Source organism: Chiroxiphia lanceolata, chromosome 1 (assembly GCF_009829145.1).
Source record: "Chiroxiphia lanceolata isolate bChiLan1 chromosome 1, bChiLan1.pri, whole genome shotgun sequence".
Classification (NCBI taxonomy): domain Eukaryota; kingdom Metazoa; phylum Chordata; class Aves; order Passeriformes; family Pipridae; genus Chiroxiphia; species Chiroxiphia lanceolata.
The window spans coordinates 24160987-24178777 of record NC_045637.1 but is presented as its reverse complement, the minus strand read 5'-3'; the positions used below and the strand labels follow the sequence as shown (position 1 = coordinate 24178777).

General features: G+C 41.3%; 1 long non-coding RNA gene across 1 annotated transcript in view; it reads left to right on the top strand.

The window, feature by feature from the left end:
* LOC116792728 overlaps window positions 1–10377 on the top strand; it is a 67455-nt gene extending 57078 nt beyond the window's left edge. The window contains exon 3 of the long non-coding RNA XR_004359252.1: window positions 9753–10377. This is a non-coding gene — a long non-coding RNA (uncharacterized LOC116792728). The remainder of the gene's footprint in view (window positions 1–9752) is intronic.
* Window positions 10378–17791: the final 7414 nt, after the last annotated feature.

Below are 17791 nucleotides of genomic sequence, written 5' to 3'. Positions count from 1 at the left end.
CCATCATCCCCATATCACCATTGGCCAATCAGAGCTCAAATCAGTCCAGCAGTTTAATTACCTAGGTAGCCTCATCTCCTCGGATGGTAAGATTGACAGGGAGATAGACAACAGGTTGGCAAAGGCATACAGTGCTTTTGGAAAACTCCACAAAAGCATCATCTTAGACTCTGCATAAAAAACAGAAACAGACATGGTCCACAGATATCCACAGTGAGGCAATGCTTTTGGAGAACTGGAAAGCAGAAATGTCAGAGGAGCTTAGAAGTTCCTATCTCATTGACAAAGACACCTTTCATGACCAAGAGAACATGTTTGAAAGAACTACAGCAGGAGGAAGGGGAGTGGAAAATGTTATGTCAGGAACTCATGCTTCATCTTTAATGACATTTTACTCTGACATGGAAACTTGATTTCCTGAAGCAAGAAGCAATGAGATGCTGTGATGGTTAGCTGGATTAAAAAAAAAAAAAAAAGAATATGCATCTTCTTCTCAGTAGAAGGCTGGGATCCTGAACATGTTACTTAAATGGTACCCTTTTGAATCTGTTGCTTACAGACAAGCTCCTATGCACTGTTCTTATAGGAATAATTCTTCGAGTGAGCTGCCCATTATTACCATTGGTATAAATTGCCGTATTATTAGCACAATAGAATGAGCTGACTGCAGCCAGAACTACTGTCCTGTGGTGGAGGGCTGTTGTCACATAATTCATGGTCTGGAAAGACGACACTTTAAAACCATGTTTAATAGAGAGTGTATAACAACAACAATAGCAAAAAAGAGGTAATAAGAAATTCACAGGTCTAAGACCTTTTAAAATTAAGGCAAATAGAGGTATGGGCATCTTTATTCAATCAAAACATTTGATTTGGGAAGAACAGGATATATTGTACTACTCTACTAAATCTTCTGAATCGATAATGTTTTAATATCCATAATAACATATTTTATATGAGTAATTTAATATCTGTGATATCAAAGATAGCCTTCAGATAGCTCTGAAAGATTTTTATAATTGTCAGAAATGGCCGTGTGTTTGCACTGACTTTAAGAAAATGTTTTGTCCTTTTATAAGCAACACTAAACAGATGCATAAAGAAATTCATCAGGAGACACACAACCTGAAGCCAAACCAGGGTTATCTGTTGTTCATTTCTGAAGGTTCAATGCAGCACTTGAGTCACAGAATCACAGAAGTGTTTTCTGGAAGGGACCTCTGGCAGTCATCTAGGTCAACTTTGCCTTGGAGCTGGACTATTGTTTACATGAGGTCAGATTGGAGAGAACTGCCTTCCACTGTGGAGTGAAAGACCAAAATGCTGATATGACATTCTGGTGCTGTCAAGTTATTCAAAGGCAGATTATTAGTTTTACACTAATCTTGTGAGATGAAGGTATATAATTATTACATATGATGTAAATGAAAGTGTAGGTCTGATTGCAGTACAGGGAAGATACAGGCTTTGCTCCATCTCTAGGCTGTGAAAACATGTCCTAACATATTCTTTAACCCTTTTTAAGTGTCATGTTAGGCTTTTTAAAAAAATATGGATAGTTATTTTTTGTCATCTTGATAATTCCCTTATTGTACCTAAAAATATACAAATAGAGTACACTGATATAAAATCTCCCAAATACCTGCTTTGCCAACACAAATTGTACCCTGTTCAATGTGGCATAAGATTTGGACACCATCCTGGTAAGGAGCAGAGATAATGCCACTTGGCTGAGGTCTGCTGTCCCTGTACAAACTTACAGTCTGGGCAAACAGAAGGGAATAATGTCATCTTAAACTTCGGCAGGTATTTTAGCTCAGGAGATGCTAAAATTTCTTAACGCTTGAAAGATGTGGGGTGATAAAGCCAGCAATTACTACAAGATACTCTTCTAGTAAACCTTGGCATTGTGTTTAACACATATATAAGCTGAACAGTGAATAGCAGGCTGTGAGGACAATTTCTTCACTCCTTTAATCCAGGCTTTGACTGCAACATCTGTGCTGCCATCAGTATTTTAATGAGGAGAGAGACAGAGCAAAGCATAGTTCTGTGTCAAATATCCTGCCCCTTACACAGCACTGAAGTAGTGAACCAATCTCCTATTCCCCTTTGCTGCTGGGTCTTTCTTACACCACGTCATAGCTTTGAGAACTGGCATGGCATGAGCCTCACAGATGGAGCTGGCTCACACACATACAAATGCTACAGATGTGTTTGAGTTCATATTTACTGGCAAGATGGCCATAAGGCAGGTATTTGGGAAGAGTGTCCACCACTGGGTTACACAAAAAGAGAGTAAGTGTACTCATTCAGGTCATGAATGCAATTTACATTCTTGATCCTTCAGTATACTCTGCTATCCATCACAAGGATCCAATTGGAGCCAAAATATTTCCTTTCACCTCTTTGTTGCTTGATTTGCAGTAAATATTGAGGCTCTTTCTTTCCTCCATACCTGCCTGGCAGATTAGGTAGGGAGCAATGATGGAGGCAGCAGATGTCCAAGTACCTGCTGCAAGGTGTTGACTCTCAGCGTGGCACTACAAGAACTGATAGCTTGCAAGTGAGAGAGTGTGTACTCAGAGGACACCATCCAGTGCTGTCTTCTCTCCCTGGGCTGTAACAGCCTCTCTGAGCTCCTCTGGCTGCTGGGCAGGGGTGAGATGATGAGCGCTGGACTCAACCTTAGAGTATCAAACAGGTAAGGAGCTGTAGCATCTTTGGATGATCTCCACTGGCTGCAAACCTGAGGGCTCTTCAACATGGTCAAGCAAGGAATCTGGCCAACCATGTATTTTAATATAGAGAAATAAATGAACTAGTTATCTAACACCCTACCTGCAGCACACTTTTGACATTACAACAAAACAAACTGCATCTGTTTAAAACACCTATGGATCTAGCCCATAATTTTCAGGATCACAGCAAACCACTCTGAAGATGGTTCGGATATAGTGTCAAAGAGAATTTGGCCCAGTGACTGTAACCAAAGTCAGACTGTTTATTACCAGTCAATTTGTACACATGCCTGTGGCTCTTATTCTTGGAAACAATCTCCCTGAGTGACTGTGACAAGCAGCTATTTCTGTTGCAGAAGTACATTTTTCTTGTGGTAGACCAACTCATCTTGGAAGCTGCTCAGCTGATGTAGCTGTTTGTTGAATGTCCTTTATTTGTGTGTAGGAACTTCTGGCATAATGTGATAGATAATGTAGTTGTATGGCACCTGCATCCACTTTATTGTAGCTGTAGAACAAGGGATCGAATTCAGTCAGTGCGAGCAAAGAAAATTCTGCTGCTACAGGGAAATGTCCCTGTCATATACAGGTCTTGTTCTTCTCCCACAGAATGAAGATGAGGAACTGAATCTGTGATATTATTTTAAACCATCAAGAAGAAGTAAATAACTGGTCTGCAATTTCCGGACACATTCTACTGGGAGCTTTTAAGGCTATTTGAGCATTTTGAACTACATTGTTTCCCCCTGAGCCGAAAAATTCTTCCCTGCCATTCTGCACCTTCTATTGATCATGGTTCAAGGATCAAAGTAAAGTGCATTTTGTGAGAAGCAAAGGTTAAAGTAATTCACAAAGTTACTTGACTACTGGGAGTTAAGGGCAAGCATTTGGGCAGCAAATACAGTCTAGAGCCCTTGTGTTCTGCTGTCTATCCATCCATTGACATCTGTCCTGAAAACCTGTTTGCTTTTGCAAGAACTGCATCATGCACTAAAAAAACAGCACAGGCTTTCAAAAACATCAAAAAAAGTCACTGGTGTGAATTCCGTAGACCTATTTATCAATATGGCATTTTTCCTGCATTCACAAATAAAACAGTTATCCCTCTTCCCTGTTTAGTGTTAGCGGCAGGAGGATTTTGTCCCTCAGCTTTAACTAAGCACCGAAAGTCATGTCTTTATTTATCGATAAGCCTTTCCAGGGTGCCTGTCACCGTAGTATCTGAGGCCACTCAAGCCGTGACCCTGCCACATTCCTTGGGAGGCAGGGAAAGGTCTCAGGGGTTTATCGCTGCAGCCCGGGATCTCACCCATCACTAACTGAAATAGTGCTAAGTGTACAACCTGCTGATACCCAAGTCACCACTGGCAGTGAAGGTGGAGTGATTATAACAGTATTTGACTTGCTGTGACATGAGGCACGGTATTTAAAAAATGGTCAGAGGGAGATTGGATGGAAAAGACAATAAAGCAGAAGCTGTTAATCCCTTTAACACGTATATGGTAATTGGTATAGAAGCTTATGTACCTACCTGAATGTACCAGAGAGAAGGAATCACTCACAGAATGACAGAATGAGTCAGGTTGGAAGGGACCACAGTGGATCATCTGGTCCAACCTCCCTGCTTAAGCAGAGTCTTCCTAGAGCACATGGCACAGGATTGCATCCACGTGGTTCCTGAATGTCTCCAGTGAGGGAGACTCCACAGCCTCTCTGGGCAATCTCTTCCAGTGTATGGTTCCCTGCATAGTAAAGAAGTTCTTCCTCATGTTCAGGTGGAACTTCCTGTGCATCAATTTCTGCCCATTGCCTCTTGTCCTGCTGCTTGGCACCACTGAGAAAAGCCTGGCTCCATCCTCTTTACACCTTCCCTTCAGATACTTACAGACATTAATGAGGTCCTCTCTTCTCAAGGCTGAACAGGCCCAACTCTCCCAACCTTTCCTCATAAGAGAGATGCTCTAGTCCCTTAATCATTTTTCTTGCCCTCTGCTGGACTCATTCCAGGACCTTCAAGTGTCTCTTGTACTGGGAAGCCCAGGAATGGACACTGTTCCAGATGTGGCCTTACCAGGGTTGAGTAGAGGGGCAGGATCACCTTCCTCAATCTGCTGCCAATGCTCTTCCTAATATATCCCAGGATAACTTTGGCCTTTTTGTTGTGCACCAGGACCTCCAGGTCCTTCTCCACAGAGCTGCTTTCCAGCAGGTCATCTCCCAGCCTGTACTGGTGCCTGAGTTTATTCCTCCCCAGCTGCAAGACTCTGCACTTGCCTTTATTGAATTTCAGATGGTTCCACTCTGCCCATATCTCCAACCTGTCAAGGTCCTTCTGAAGGGCTACACAGCACTCTGGGGTATTGGGCACTCCTCCCAGCTTTGTGTCGTCAGTGAACTTGTGAGGGGGTGTCTGCCCTTCATCCAAGTCATTGGTGAATAAGTTACCAATACTGGGCCTGGTACTGAACCTCAGGAGACACCACTAGAGACAGGCCTCCAGCCAAACCCTGTGCCACTGATCACAACCTTCTGGGATCTACCATTCATCCAGTTCTCAATCCAACTCACTGTCCACTCACCCACTCCACACTTCTGAGTTTGCCTGTGAGGATATTGTGAGAAACAGTGTCAAAGGCCTTGCTGAAGAGGTAGACAATACACACTTCATAGAAGGCAATCAGGTTGGTCAAGCACAATTTTCCTTTAGTGAATCTGTGTTGATTACTCCTGATCACCTTCTTGTCATCCATGTGGATAGAGATGATCTCCAGAATGAGGTGCTCCATTATCTTCCCAGGGATTGAGGGGAGGCTGATGGGCTGGTACTTCTCTGTGCCCTCCTTCTTGCCCTTTTTTGAAGACTGGGGTGACATTTGCTTTTTTCCAGTCCTCAGACTCCTCTCCTGATCTCCATGACCTTTCGAAGAGTGAGCTGCCTCACTGTGGTGTCCACCAGCTCTCTGAACATTCAGGGATGCATCCCCTTAGGGCCCATGGACTTGTAGATGTCAGTTTTTCCTAGGTGTTCTCTAACCCAAACCTCCTTGACCAAGGGAAAGTCTTTCTTCCAACACTCCTTTACTCTGGTCTCCTGGGTCAGAAATTCCTGAGGGCAGGTCTTGCCAGTGCAGACCAATGCAAAGAATGCTTTCAGTAGCTCTTCCTTTTCTGTGTCCTCTGTTACCAGGTTCCCCCCTCCATTTATAATGGGCCCACATTGTCCTTTGTTTTCCTTTTGTTATGGATGTATTTGAAGAAGTCTTTCTTGGCATCCTTGACATCCTTGACCAGATTTAATTCCAGATGGGCATTGGCCTTCCAGTGCTATTTTTTTTCCAGACCACTATTGGTGTTTTAAAAGATTGTAATAAAAGAAAGGTCCTAAACTAAAACTAATTCAAAACTTGCATATTTTCTGGGCTTTTCCACTTCTGACAACAGCAAAAAATTTGCAGCTTAGAAAAACTCCCGGGAGAGGAAATATTATTTATAGCTTAGCCTTTTTTTCTTCACAATACCATGTTGCTGGTAAGCACATAGTTAGAAATTAATTGAAAAATAATAATAACAAAAAATTATGAGAACTTTTCACCTCTGTGAGTAACTTTTTCTTTTCTGTTACCAGTCTTGAATATGGAACAGGGAAACAGGTGTCATAAATCCACAAAATAATTATTCCCTGTTTGCTGTATTACATTTTATTTATATTCCCTAGCTGTTATTTTATGTTAAATCTGCAAGTTCTCTTGTTAGATTTTAGTTTTCACCCCAGTGAATGAGGACATAACACATAACCACTGTTGCCGCAGAGATTTCTTTTCCAAAGCTTAATTACTCTCTGGTTATGTTCATAGAAGTTTTAAATATTTCTGAGAGGCCATGGTAACTGTGAACTTTGGCCACAAACTTGCTTTTTGATTGGAAATAACCGATCTATCAGGAACAAATTCTTCAGATGTTTTGACATTAAAGGTTAAATTGACTTTCATACAGAACCTAGTAAGGTTTTGGCTTTTAAGGTCCAGGTTATCTGTCCTTCTCTGTTATGTCCTTGGGGAAAAAGATACTTCAGACTTTCATGATGTTTGCCTTGGACTGGAGAGTTTGAAATAAATGAAATTTTGAGCTATGACAGAACCTGTTGCTTTCAGTAGTGAGGACCTGTTTTCACCAGTGTCCTGTATACCTACTGCACATAAAGAGGGAGTTGTTAACTGCCATAAGGAGCATTTAGTCAAGCAGTGATGGAAGAGGTCAAAGGGAATAAAAGCAGCTAGAACAGATGTACAGATCTGTAGGCAGTTTCACAAAATGTGCCAGAAGAGATAGTTCTGCAGAATAGATCCTTGCAGACAAGCTCAGAGAAGCCCAACCATGGATTTCTGTTTTCTCTCCTACATTTTATATGGCAGTATGGCACTCCCTTTGTTATGTTTTTATACCATCAGACCTGGTACTGCTTCCTTCAGATAAGCTCTCTCAGCCAGGGTGAGAGGCTGCAGACTTCAATGGGACACTGGCTGTCCAGCCTTGCTGAGCAAAGGAGAGCTGAGCAGAGGCATCCAAGGGCCCATCAGCACATATATGTGCAGTCATCTTAAGTGTGGGCCTGAAAATAATATTACTGTTAACCTGCCTCCAAACCTCTGCTGAAGAGGATTACCTTTGAACATGCTATTCTGCCTCCATCTTGGAACTAACATTTTTCCCATTTACTTGATGTCTCTGAGCCATGCTCCACTGAGTGGAGTAGTCGGAGTAAAATTTCTCTCCTTTCAAAGAGGAACACAAGTGTGCATAGCCTCCAGGACAGCTGACTATGGAGAATAAATAATCTGAATTTAAATCAGGTGGAACTACCGTTTCTTTGTCCCACCGTGAGCATAATCAGCATATGTAAGGCCTTTTCTCCAGTAAACCTTGGTTTTCAGTTTCAGAATTTTTTCTTCATAGTCATAATTGTGTCATTTCTAGTTCTTTGCAATTGTCTTCATATAAAGCTTGAAGTAGATGGGTAAAATTTATTCTCTTTGTTGATTCCAAAGACTTCCGTTGAGCAGTAATATGAGACAGACCTTGTGACGGAACACGATTCAGGATGGGAACAGTTCTGGGCATGGAGAAAAGCATGCAGCAATTGTCAGGACTTTCATATGGACGTTGCTGTTATTGTGTGGTTTCATTGTATTCATGCTGTGCGGTGCACAACTGCACATGCCCAGGCCTGCCATGAGTTTGCCTGTTCCCTGCTTCCCCCACTCCTCCCCCTTTTGCCTGTGCCCTATTCTGATTTGCTCCCCTGTTTGTCTGTCTGATAGCCCACCCTATGTTCTGCCCCTTTTTCCCTGGTGGGACGGTTAAGAATGGGGTGCACGCCTGAATAAACAAGTCTGCTTGCACCCTTCCTTGTGTCCTGTCCCCCCCTCGGACCGCGACAAGACCTGTATTTAGAAGGCTGATACAATTAAAGTTTGAGGAGCTTAATGATGGTTCAAGATATGCACCATGTAGTAGGAGAGCTGGAGGGAGAGCACAAATTACACTCCCAGTGGAAGCAGGGTATTTAGCACAGCATGGAGGTGTATTCCACCAGGTGATTCAAAAGCATCTACGCTGCCGATGGCTGCTACCCCAGCTCTTATTACATCTGAATGGGGAGCAGACCAGGGTATTTCTCCACCAGAGGTGACCAAGGTCTGCCTAGCACAGATGCAGGGTGTGACCAGGTTAGCAAGATGGGGAGCAGCACCGTGCTGGGTTAGAGACAGACTGATTCAATATTTCCAGCAGGTGATTTTTGCCAGTGCAGCTCCTCAGTCCATTGTTAGAGGTGAAAATGGCTTTGCCTACAGGCACATTCTCCAAGGAGAGCAGCTGTTTTCATAGAAATGATTAAAATCTCTACCAATGAGACATTTTATCAGAGTTCTGGCCAGAACCCCCCCTGCTTAGCTACCCCTGTGAATCTACTTGCAGGTGTTTAAAGACGGAAAGCTGAGAGAAGGAAAAAAGCAAGGCTTAGCCAAAAGTAAGCATGACTAACAGTTTAGTCATAATTGAGGTTTGTTAATTGCATAAAACCCAATTAAACCTTTCCACGTCTAAAATGGAATAACTTATGCTCACAGCAGAGCTGCTTAGCTGTTAGACATTTCTGGTGACACTTGTCTGTTGATTTGCTTTTAGATAACTTCTTGGCTTCAGACCAGCCAGGACTGAGCTAAGAGGCTTTTTGTACATGTGTTTGTAGCACATTTTCAGAAAGGGTTGCCAGAGTTTTGCCCATGATGACTAGTGAGTGGATTTATTACATTATTATTTTAGATTGTTATATTATTATTATGCATGACTGACGTTGTGAAATTCTTACATTGCAAAACTATGTAGAGTTAATATAAACCAGTAAGCCAGAGAGGCATTTTTGTAAAATTCCAACTTAAAGTGCAGATTTTATGTAATTAAAAAGTCATGACTTTATTCAGCATCAACCAGAATGAGAATATCTCCCCAAATATGTTTCCTCAAAGTGGACCTAGAAAAAAACCTTCTTGTGATTCCCAAAAAATGCAGATGACCAAAAATACACCATTTCCAAGTGTGTGTGCCTCTTCCCTTCTTAGTTCCAGCTGGGACCACAAGTGGAAATACCAAAATACCACAGAAATGTAGTTCTTGTGGTACTTCCAGCACCAGCAGAAGCAGGAAGTATTAGAAATCTTCCAATAAATTATGTTTTCATGAGATTTCTAGGCCAGTGTTGCAAACTCAAAAAATTTGAGTAATAAACCCAGCTCTGCTTGTCTACCTCACCCTCTGGAGATTTACCTTTATATTCAAGGACTGTTCTGTCTGAGATGCTGCTGATATTCCTTCTAAGTCATAACACATCTTCAGTTTCACATTAAATCCAGCAATAAATTGGATTAAGTCTTCTTATGAAAGACAGATTTAACTTTAGCCTTCCATTTCTACTAGCTGCCGGATAATTGTTTGCTTTTGGTTTTTTTCCAGGACAAAGGCAACCGCAAGACTCAGCAGTTTGAATGCCCATGGCAGAAGAGCTGCAGCCAGCTCTTTGGGTGCATACATTTGTCTGGACAGGTAAGAAACAGTACCATAACATGAAGAAGAAAAAGTGAACACAGCCTGACCTGCATCTGAACTGGTCATGGCAGAGGAGAGGACTTCCAGAATGAGCTGGTGAGTAAAAGAACTTGAACTTCCATAAGAAGAGCTGTGTCTGTGGTGCACCCTGACCTGCCCCTGGTAAATAGCTCTTTCTTGTTGTACAGAACTCACTGAACCCAGCACCAGCTTTTTCTCTTAAGTGGCACAAACTGTAAGACACTGGGTTTTGTGGATGGCTGAGCAGTTGAGGAGGACTCACCAGATCAGCCTAAGTCTGTGATGGTGGCACTATTGGGCATGTTTTTCTGTCCTTTCAGAATGGAGCTTTGCTGAAACCTCTGTAAGAAATCAGGTCACTGTGATCGCACTGGAGAGAATTTCATTGTATGAAGGTTGAAATTTCACCACAGACAGATCACAAGATTTTCGTGACCTCGTGATCTCTTTTGTGAGTGGTGGTTGTGTAACAGATCCCCTGGTAAGATAAGACAATATGAGGATTTACACAAAGTAGGAAAGTTTACTAGAGATATGGCTTGCAACTCTCCTCCTTTATAGAGGTAGTAACTACATTTCAGGCTCAGAAAAAAAATAAAGCGAAAAAAATAAAGAAAAAAAAACCTCAAGATTTTATTCTCTTTCGAGATTGAGTGTCATGTCAGATCTGCAGTTTTCAACTCTTAAGGCCTCTCTTTGCGCTAGGAAGACCACTGATTGAAAGCAGTAATTATTGGAAAACATTTCTTTGCTCCCCAGGAGTTGATTTTGAGTGCACTGTAAGTGGGATATGACCATGGTGACCATTTTTATGGCAAGAGCTTAATTCCACGTTCCCTTCACACTGCTATTGAACAAGTACCTTTGCGTAGCTAACCTCCCAGATTACTGGTAAACCAGGAAAAAAAGGAAAGCACAGTTCAGCTGCTAGTATTTTGACTAGGCATTTTGAGTAAACATTTCAGTGTCTGTGTTGGAGGATGTAGCTGGACATATCCCCTTCACCTCCTCATATACAGTTTTGCTGGGCAGGTGTCATCTCTGCTTTCTACAGGCTGCACTTTTAGCATTTCCCAACCCTGTGGTGCCAGCAGACCCAGGCTGTTATTTTGTTCGGTGCAGACTGTCCCAGAGGGAAACGTGCTCATGCAGAAACACTACTTTTGTTCTTGTGCTTTTGTTCCCCTTAGTTAAAATGTGAACGTATCTGCTTGCTTTTTTTGTATGGAAACCACCCCTAACTATTTCCTGAGTTAGAAGTCTGAAGAGACACAGACCTTTGAAACATTTTCTTGGTGTGTGGGCAAAAACTAACAATAACTTTGTTATAAGGTATACGACTGATTCTTGCTGGTACTCAGATTGCAAACTGTTTTGGCTGCTTGCACTCACAAATGGTTTGTCCATTTCTAGTTTCTTTTGCATCTAGTGTAAGATCTTGTGAACATTTATATTCATTTAAAAATAAAACACAAAGCTTTTTTGCTGACCGTATGAAATTCTTCAAGAGCACATGCACACATACACACACACACACACACACACACATATATAACTTAGGAAAGAAATATTTTTTTTAATAGCATGGTCTCCACGGACAATAAAACGCCCACTAAATATAGTTAATATTATAAGTTCCCGTAATACATCTTAAGTTTCAGAAACTTAGAACCTGGCTGCAAACAGTGACTTTCAATACCCCTGAGAATATAATTTTTCCATAAAAATAGAAGAGTGTGTGTTGAACTGGCCACTGCTTTTCCCTCTAACAGGAAGCCTTTCCATAAATGTTGGGTACAATGATGTGTTTATTAGTTTTGATTTGCTATTCTGGTTAATAACCCCTCCCTCCCTTTCTTTTGAGCACAGAGATGTGTTCTGGGATGTGTTTCACATTCTTCCTCTTAAAAATGACATCAGAAAGCAACAGACTTGGCAATAAAGTAGGGAAGAGATGATGTTTGTTTGGAAATAATGATTTGGGTTTAGGTTCCTGTTCCAAAATCTTGTGATGAGGAGAATGTTGAGTGATGACCAGTATGCCCTTCATAAATAGACTGAAGGCATATTAACATGCTAAGACATACTGGTTTCAGAGGTGAACAGGATGGCTGAGGTAAGAAAGGTATGACAGTGCACGCTGTGATGGTGAGAGCTGCAGACAGCTGGGAAGCGGACCCTGAGTGCCATGCCTGGGACAGGCGTGTGGGGCCTGATGCACAGCTAAAACCTAAATCACATAGGATGAAGAGATGAGCCAGCAGTGACGGAAAATGGTTACCATCCAGCAAGGCCTGGGTGGCATGTGGCGCAGTGGTTTAATGCTGTTCAGCTCGGAATGTCTGCTTGTTCCTCTTTAGAGATACTTGGGAAATTTGTCTAAAAGATGTGTGAGTGCCACTTTAAAGATACTTATCGCAGTTTATGCTTTTGGATCTTGAACTCTCATCTGATGCTATATTACTCAGCATGGAGGCATATGATCACAAAACCATGGAGAAAATTTTCAGATCTGTCCAATTTTCTGTGGTAAATGTGAGAGGTCAGTTTAAAAAGAAGCTGACTGTTTATCAATAAGAGTTGGAAAACTTCAGAAGGAAAGTTTAGGAAATGAGTTCTGGTCACAGGGATCTCAGCAGAAGGCTAAGAAGGCAGAAATATCTACGCCAGGATGATTCAGGAAGCTATATAGGGGAAGATAGTCAGGAGAGAGACATTTATCAGGAAAAAGGCACATACCTACAAGTGGATGAGGTTACTGCAAGAAAAGGCACAGGAGACAACCTTTGTTAGCACTTAGTGTGTTAGCTGAGTGGTGAGGAGCTGGATTTACCAAGACAGACGTGGATGGATTGGTTAGTTGGGTAGTGGAAGAACTAGAAGAAGGGATAGTCATGAAACCTGAAGGAGGAGGACAGTACATGGTGGACTGGGTCACAGAAGATGAGAGCAGAACAGTCTTGAGAAGAGGAAATAAAGAACCATTACAGAATCCACAGGTAAAGCCAACTGAAACAGGTCTGTTTGAAAGTCCCACCCACAGTGGTGACAGCTTCTGCTGCTTTGAGGAACTTGTGTTCCATGGAAAGAAAATTGAAACACACAAACAATTTTTTGCACACAAACAAGTTTTTATGTTCTCTCAAATAAAGCAACACATAGTGCAGAGAATTCAGCCCATGTCTTCAGTCATCCCTCCAGAAATTGTCTTCTGCCAATTAAATCCACTCAATGCCATCTAAATACCACTGTAATTGGCATGATGGAAGTGCTGAGATGGGTGGAGAAGGTCTTTGTAAAATGAGAGGTAAGATTTGGTATGTTACCTGTACCACAAGTAAGCATCTAAATTGTGTGCTGTTGTTCCTGTGGTCTGCCTGGTGCTCTCAAGAATGTTACAATGGCTTTTAGTGCAAAAAGGAACAAATATATCCAGACTTGTAGCTGTGTAATAAACCCTCACAGAGTTTTTCTGTCAGTATTTTGATGGTGTATTTAGAAAGACTTTCAAATATGACCTTTTAACTACTGATGCCATCCTGTAACTTTCACAAAAGTGACCGTGTCAACTGCATCACATGGCTGAAGCTAGACTGATTTTCAGCCATGTGATGCTATTTTATCACCCTCAGGACAAAGGTTAAGTCCTCCTTTTCTTTTCTCTGTTAGGCACCACTTTTTTTGGTCCTCTTACTTTGTTATTGCTAAAATTCCTGATGACCACAGAGTTCAGAGTTTTTATAATCCACCGTGTGCTTCTCTGATGAAGAACCCTGCTGTTGTGCTGCATGTAAGAGAAATACCTTCACACAATGAAGCAATCATTCTTCCCCGGCAGGGTCTGAATGTCTTGATTCTCATCCTGCAGCAGGTTTGGCAGGCAACAAATCCCCCAGCTTGCACAGGGCAGTGGCCAGCATAATCTTCCTGCATTTTTAAACATTCTTGAATGCTAGTCTCTTTGCATTCAAATGGTAACTTTAGCTGACATGGAGTTTTGTAGGATATTTGAATTGCAGCCTATTGAAACTCTACCATGCTGCATTTGTGAATATCTTTATTACAGTATAAATGTGTTATTTTTCCTTTTATTTATTATCATATGAGCATGTTTTTAATACCTGTTCTGTGACTTATTTGGAGGATACAGTTTCATTTTTGTGTAGAAGGAGTATGTGCATTATTAGAAATTTGAATACGAAGTGGGCAACATCGAGATAAAGGTTCGTAGTTTTTAAATAAAACTAAACCAGCCTGTGGACTAAATGGACAGAAGAAAAGAAGTGCAGTACTGTACTGGATATTATATGATGATTTAACTAAATAAATGAGCATGGTACATTTAATAACACCAAGATTGTGGGTTAAATCCCTGTATGAGCAAATCATTTAAGAGTTGGACTTGATGATCCTTGTGGGTCCCTTCCAACTCAGAATATTCTGTGAATATTCTGTAATATATAAACGGACAAGTGTTGGATGAACAGTTGGACTAAAGAGAATTTACTGAAGTTGAGGACATTTAATGTGTGTTTTTTCATGTGGATTTCATGATTGCACATGCATAAATTCAGTCTCTTCCTAAGTGAAATCCAACATAAAATTAATTACACCTTATAATAGAAAAGCTATGAAGTAGGTCAGGTTTTAAAATCTGAGTTTTAAATATTTCCTTTCCTGCCAGTTCTGGAAAGAAAACAAGAAAAACCAGGAGCAAAACCCAACACTAACAGCAACCATCCAAAACCTGGACAGATGCTATGTAAAAATGTAATACAAAAAAAGAAATTATGGCAGCTCAACTTGCTATTCTCAGTGTGCATTAGCCATGCTGGATGCCCATTGGGCATGTGGGGTGTGATGTTCAGCTTAGCAGTGGCATGTCCCCACCACCCGTGGTGATGCTGCGCTCCTCTGCTAACACTGGTGGAGACCAGCTTTGAAGGGACCTGTTGAGACTGCCAGAGCACAGGAGGGTCTCTGGGCACTCAGATGGGGCTTGCCAAAGGGAAAGGTAGTTGTGCTTCTCCATGTGCCACCTATGCCCTTGTTCCCCCATCACTTAAGACCCCCAACACTGCCCAGCCCGTACCCTCTTGCAATGGGCATGCTCCTTCCTGGCCTTGTGCCCAAGTGCTGGATAATTGTGTTTTATTGATAGTGAGGCAGGGATTGGGACAGAGAGGAGAATGTGGGTGAGGGGATCTCTTTGGTGGCCCACAAGAATTGGCATTGGAGGAGACCTGGTGGCCAGATCTGTCTCAGGATCTGGGTTAATAGCTTCTCCCAATTCACAGCTGTGTAACTCGTGCGGGAGTCAGGTTCGTAATATCTCAGGTATGTGATTCACATGAGTGTAAAGGCCACTGGATACAATTACACATTTATTTTTACCTACCACTAAGGGACTTTCCATTCAGTATGACATGAGCTGGTTGCCCTTGCTCTGTACTCTTTCACTTGTATTTTTCCTGACAATTCCTGTCTAAGAAACACAAGACAGAGAGAGACTTAATGTTATGTGAAAGGATTTTCCTAGGGCAACTGTATTCAGTCTTTGCTCAAACTGAACTAATAACTTTGATCTGTCAACTGTGAAAAGTAAACTGGGTGCGACCTTCCGTCATCGGCTAATTGTCTCACTTAATGACATCTGTTAACTTTGTTCTGATATTAGATCATGGTCTTTCTTTGTACTGTCAAGATTTTTCATCCAAGGTCTAATTATTTCACTTTATGTGTATACGGATATCTTGGGAGTCAGTTGCACCTAGTACGAAGATCATTTTTTCTATTTTGAATTTCCAAAACTGATTACAGTGGTCAGATCGACGTGGCCTTTTAATGGATAAAATGCATCAGTTTTAAGCCCAGCATTGTGTCTCAGTCCCTTTCTTCCCCTCAGTTTCTTTTAGACCCTGAATTTACTTTTATTCTTAATGTGAGAGGGAAGGAGGAAGAGGGAGACTTGTTTCTGTCCCAGTAAAGTTTGATATTTCAAACTGGTGGATTGATGTGACTTGTTACACACATCTGAGCTGTCCCACAGTAAGGAATAAGAAAATACTGGTTTTCAGTCTGTCCCTTTCCCTTTCAGATTATTTTTGTACCTTTTAATAGTGACAAAAGCATGGGTAGATGGCATTTTTGGGGATTAGTGACCATTTGGGGTTAATGCCCTAAGGCCCTCTGTCCCTCAGCTCTTTCCAAACAGTGATTAATCTCCAGGGGAATGTATGTGCCCTGATCACTACTCCTGATAATGCTCATCCTTATAGTATAGATCAAACCACGTAGACTTATTGTAGTAATGGCCATGTCCTCACCTCCCATGCTTTGTTTAGTTCAGTCAGCCACAGCTTAAGCCTCTCATATCTGGTCACATTCAGTTCAACAGGCGTTTTCTCCCTTTGGACCCAATCTTGCAATGGGCCCAGTGCTGCTCACCAGTTTTTTGAGAACATTGTCTTCTCTTCTAGTAACTCTAGGGAAAAATCCTGATAGAATGTTGTGGCACTCAATCCCCTCTCCCCATCCTGTGCAATAGCACTGGGGGGTGTGGGACCACTGAAGCATGCAAAGGCAAGGAGTGGGAAATGGCTTTTGGAGTAAGGGACTGTGGCAGGTGGCCAGATTGATGGCAGGAGAAACATTGTATGACCCTGAGCTCTTGAGCCTGTTTTCTTTCTCTGTAATGTTGACTGTCACCGACTCTTCATTTGTTACTGTGATGCACACACACTTCTCTGCCATGTTCAGGTGAAAGCAAAATGGTCAGTTAAGTGAATTGCATCATCAGTAGAAAACTAGTGCCTCTCAGTAGGTCAGCCCATACTGACCAGGTGAGTAGTCTAATATTTTTCAGATGCTTTCCTGGAGATAACAAAGTATTGCAAGTTGAAGAATACCACATTAGCTCTTAAAGATAAGGCCAAGTGCTGTCTCTGTATTAGAGGTTTGTTTTCTTAGTTATATTTCTCAGTACCTTGTCTGGTCTACTTTTTAGTTTCTGAAGCAATTTATTCTGCATCACCTCCTTTGGGAGGTCATTCCATAGTCTAGTAGTCCTCACTGGCATCCAGCCTCATTTCAATTAGCATTTCATGCATTTGGAGTAGGAGTATCTAGTTCAATGTATGGTTATAAGTAATACTCACAGGTAAGGAAAAATGCATGAAAGGTATCAAGATTGCTACATGTAAAGAGTTTAAATTCTATGAGAGTCTGAAATGAAAGTTTCAGTACATTCCTGATTCTTTAAAAACATATTACATGCTGAGAAGTAATAGAATAAAAAATAAAACTTCAATGGCCATGTTTGCTACTTCTGTCCCTGTGTTTGAGTCAGTGTAATGTTTTTATGTGGTATCTAATCTCTTTGTGAGCAGCTCCCTGAGCTGTCCTCAGGGTTTTCAGCATGCATCCTTTCCACGTTAGGAAAAGGATTGTGTCTGGTGGTTCTCTTATTCCTCTAGAAGCTTTTATAAGTGAATTTGGCCACCATTAGATCTTTATGGGCAGTTAAAAGCATATGAATGAGTGCAAGAATTTGATTTTAATTTCAGGGAACAGTTTTTTTTAGTTTATAGCTATTGCAAATGTTATCTTTTTAGCTTATTTTTGGTCTTGATAGAACTTTTCAATACAACAGTTACTAAATAATAACATTTGCAACAGATATTCTCTGTTACATTTACATGGCATTTTATTATACATACATACAGCTTTTCACAGCTTTCCAAGTGTTTTTTTTTTTTATTTATTCAATCTTTTGATAATTATGATGGGCTAACATAGAATTAACAAAGTGATGATCACTGATCACTTCAGAGCATATTCCCAAATCTAGTTTGAAAGCATGGAGGCTATTCACATAACTCTTAATGAATTCCAGCCACTCCTGATGACAATAAAAGAAAATGCAA